The sequence below is a fragment of the Myotis davidii genome, unplaced genomic scaffold (assembly GCF_000327345.1).
Source record: "Myotis davidii unplaced genomic scaffold, ASM32734v1 scaffold802, whole genome shotgun sequence".
NCBI lineage: Eukaryota > Metazoa > Chordata > Mammalia > Chiroptera > Vespertilionidae > Myotis > Myotis davidii.
This window is the reverse complement of record NW_006295887.1, coordinates 777,005-781,432: the sequence shown is the minus strand read 5'-3', so window position 1 is coordinate 781,432 and position 4,428 is coordinate 777,005. Positions and strand designations below refer to the sequence as shown.

At 44.0% G+C, this 4,428-nt stretch overlaps 1 protein-coding gene across 1 annotated transcript in view; it reads right to left on the bottom strand.

The window, feature by feature from the left end:
- Window positions 1-4,428, bottom strand: part of PAX1 (paired box 1) — a 13,708-nt gene that overhangs the window by 6,001 nt on the left and 3,279 nt on the right. The gene's annotated exons all lie outside the window — the stretch shown is intronic.

The window sequence follows — 4,428 nt, the reverse complement described above, 5'->3', positions numbered from 1 at the left end:
CACTTCGGGTTGAGGGGGAACTCTGGAGTGTTTTTCCCCTGCAGCTGCCCCTGCCCAGCCCCGGGGGCAGGTTACTGTGGGTGTGAGAAGCTGGGCCGCACACCCCTGCCCTAGGGACGCACGTACACACACGCACAGGCATGCATGCACATCAGGTTTCTCAGGGGCTGGAAGGGGTCTAAAGACCTGTCCAGGGCAGGGTGACCCCTCCACTCTCCCCCAAACCCCCACCCCACACCTCCTCTCAACTTGAGTCTAAAAACACTGTGGTAGCCGCTCAGCCAACGAAGTTTTCCGACCTTTCTTCCCACCCTGTACACACACTGCAAGGTGAGGACCTGTTTAGAAAACATCTGAGAAGGGTGTTTCTCAGCCCAGGGCCGGTCGCTTAGAGACAAAGGCGTGAAAAATAAACACCCGGAGCCCAGAGACAGATTCCACCCCCTCTGCAGGTCGAAATTTCAGCCGTCCACCCCAGACCCTCCCATAGGCCCCTCCTCCCGTCCTTTCCCACAGCAGGACGGGGTGGGGGGCGGGGGGCAACCAACGTGGGTCTGTCTGTCTGGGTTCTCAGAGGCTGGGGCACCAGGGCATTGGGCGCTTGGCAGGAGTTTTAACTTAATCTTAGGGGACACGCGTTTTTAAAATCTTGGGACTGCGATTTCAGAGCCACGGGGACCAGGGGGAAGGGGGCGGGAGAAAGCGGGAGTCTTGGTGGGAGTCTCCCAGGGCTGGGTCTAGTGAGACCCTGCTTGCAGGCGGCTGGGCGCTCAGCGACGCCCGCGCCCTAATGCTCTCTGGCAAAGTTTGCTTTTAGGATCAATTTTTCAGGAACGAATCCCGAGCTGAGACAACTGGAAGGAGGCTGCTAGGTATCTGTAACAAACATAAACAAATTTTTCCTTTGAACGTATGCAATATCTTATAGATTTGATTTATAAATCTTGGTCGTTCCAAATCCCCGCTGAGAAGGGTTTTAGGAGGTTTTGAACGTTTCTGAAAACACACTGTAAATACCGGCGGTCTGGAGGGAACCTCTGGTGGGGCCTGTCACCTGTGGGGGTGGGGAGGAGAGGGCCCTGGCCTGGCTATGAAAAGACATTTGAATTGGTGTCCCTCTAGGGTCCCAAAAATTGAAATTTTCTTTCACGGATGGGTAATGTAAATTATACTTCCTTGCCTACCTAATAGGGAACCCACAGGCATTACTCTTTACCAAGATAAAATACATAAATTGTGGTGCTTAATTTGGCTTAATTTTGCTATCTTCAGAGCAATATAGCCCTTTCCTAACACAGCCACTTTGTTCTGGGGCATTTCAAGCTCAACATGAAAAACAAATTACGACCCATAGGTGCTTAATTCTGGTGCTTAATTGTGACTTCCTTAGGGTAACAGCTAACATTCATTTGCACCTGACTTAGAGGATATATGAACTAGATCAGTGATTCTCAACCTTGGCTGCACGTTAGAATCACCTGGGAATCTTTTTAAACTCTTGATTTCTGGGTCTCATCCTCCGGAAATTCTGTTTCTTTGTTATGGGGTGGGGCCTCCAGAATTTCCGGAGGATGAGGCCCAGAAATCAGGATTTTAAAAAGATTCCCAGTTGATTCTAACGTGCAGCCAAGGTTGAGAACCACTGAAGTAGATGATCAAAAAGTATTTGTTTTTACTGAGCATTCATGATATTAAATTGCTTTCAGTGGAAAAAAAATTTTCCTACTGAAAAAACAATTCAGTAAATGCTATTCCTACCATTCTTATTAACTGAGTAAGCCCTACAGTAATTGTCTTATGGGATGTGTGTTTGAATATAATTTTAAAACAATCATTAGGAAAAAGGCATTGATTCTGATCACTTTCTTTGTAATTTTTCAAAGACCCATTGGGCGTGGAAGATCTTTGAAGTCAGCTTTTCTGCCAGTGAGAATAAAAATTCTTAACCCAAATAGGTGTGTAATTCTCATTATTTTTGTGTTCCTTGCTTCGACACAAACATTTGTGTGCCAGTTTGAGAAATCACTTTTTAATGTTGGACCTAATTTATTCCATTACCCTTTCCCTGTGTTTTTTAAGAACTGTGAGGATCAGGAAATTAAGTTATTAATTTAATAACTAATGTAGTTAATTCTTACTACGGACTTTGAAAACTAGTGAGACGTTTGATCATCGAAAGTGACTACAATGGTAATAGGGACATGAATGCAAGGGCCATTCAATGGTTCTGTTTTTCTGAAAGGAAAGTGTCTTCTAAAGAAAATCAACCACCAATGAAACCCCACCTCAATTAACTTGAACTAGTTTAGAATTCAGAAGGGTGTTTTACCTTTGGATTGTTACCTACTGGTCATAATTTGTTTCTAATGTTGAGCTTGAAATGCCCCAGAACAAAACGGCTGTGTTAGCCACGGGCTACATTGTACGCTCTGAAGATAGCAAGCCCTTTTCTAAGTCTTCTTTCCCCTTCCATCAGCTTAGGCAAAATCTTTTAAAATTGTAGATACACTCTTCTAATTCAAATGAACCTGCTTAGTTAATGATTTGTATGATGAGGTAAATTCCATGTCAATTTCTAATTTAACAGATAACTTCAGTTGTCCAGAAAGCAGGTAGATTTGAGACGCTGGGCAAGGCACTCAGCATGAGATCCTTCTTGTCCCTTAACTGTAAAGCTTTAGAGGAGCTGTAATCCCTATTTTTATAAATTTCCTTTACTTGAATTTTCCTATAAATGATCAACTTGTGTTATTTTATTTTTAAATTAAGTTTAAAGCTTAAGGAAATTCTAATTCTCAATTTTGGTAATTTATATCCCATAATGTTTGTCTTTTAGGAAAAATAAAAGTTAAATATATATATCATATATATATAATATAAATATGTCTTTTATTGATTTACTTGACTTATTGATGGCAATTTAATTCTCTCTCTCTCTCTCTCTCTCAGATCAGGCTACTATGTCTCCTAGGAAATAAAGTTTTTTGCCTGCCCCCACTCTGCGTTGGCAGGTCTGAAGTGGATCAGGCTTGTAAAGAGCCTTCTGGAGCACCCCTGACCCCAAGGTTTGTGCAGAGGCTGGGACCCCCTGAGGCGACTCCTTCCTTGCGCAGGGTAGTTGGGGTAACAAATTTCTAGTGACAGAACCTATTGCAGGCAGGTTCTTCGAAATTAGCAAACTCAGCCACTCCTTTCACGCTGAGGAAAATGAGGACTCAGGCAACAGCCGATGAGCTTTTCCCAATTTATAGGGGCAAAAAAAATTTTTTAAAACCAAAAACAGAACCTGGGGGTCAGTGTAAGAAGACACCCTTCACACTGTTGACCAGCTATTAAATGCCTCAAATCTGTTAGTTTGGCTTATCATGGAGTACATTTATGAAGGAGGGAGAAGAGGAGAGAAGATTCCCAGCCACAATTCCTACAGAAAGAAGTACCCTAAACCACAGAGTTAAAAAAGAGTCTAAACTTAGGGATACATGATTGAAATATTTTTTCCCTTCCCAAGAATGAATTTTAAAAAATGAACTCAAGGGGAGACCAGGATCTAGATTTTAAAAAAAAAGGAATCTGAGAAGGAACAGATGGGCAGTGCAGGTCCAGGACCTGGGCAGGTCCACCACAGTCGGCAAAGCTCCTCAGGCCCCAGGAAGGTGAACCTGAAGGATGCTTCTAGACCAGTGGTTCTCAACCTTCCTCATGCCGCGACCCTTTAATACAGTTCCTCATGTTGTGGTGACCCCCCAACCATAAAATTACTTTCGTTGCTGCTTCATAACTGTAATTTTGCTACTGTGATGAATCATAATGTAAATATCTGATATGCAGGATGGATTTTCATTGTTACAAATTGAACATAATGAAAGCATAGTGATTAATCACAAAAACAATATGTAATTATATATGTGTTTTCCGACAGTCTTCGACCCCCAAAGGGATCGCGACCCACAGGTTGAGAACCGCTGTTCTAGACTCTTCTATGGATGGAGAAATCAGGTGCAGAGAGAAGCAATAACTTGGCCAAGGGCACAAGAACCAGATCCAAACCTAACCCAATTTCTCTCTCTCTCTCTCCCTCTCTCTTTCTCTCTCTCTCTCTCTCTCTCTCTCTCTTTCTCTCTCTCTCTATCTCGCATCTCTCAACTTCTGCCATCTTTCTAAGGACGCGCGTTGGCATACACCTGTTATAAATCAATCTGATCCAAGAAACTACAGGTCTAACCCCGAAGGAAGGGTTTATGCTGGGTACCAAACCTCTCTCACTACCTTCTCCCGGGATCACACGCCCTTCCTTGCATCCTTCCTAACCTCTCTCCATTCATCCGACCCATTCCCATCCGTGCCGCTCACCTTCTCGGCTGGGATGCTTGAAGGTCATCGCTGCTGCGAGCTCCCCACCGTGCACCGTGAGGCTGGCCGGGGGACGCC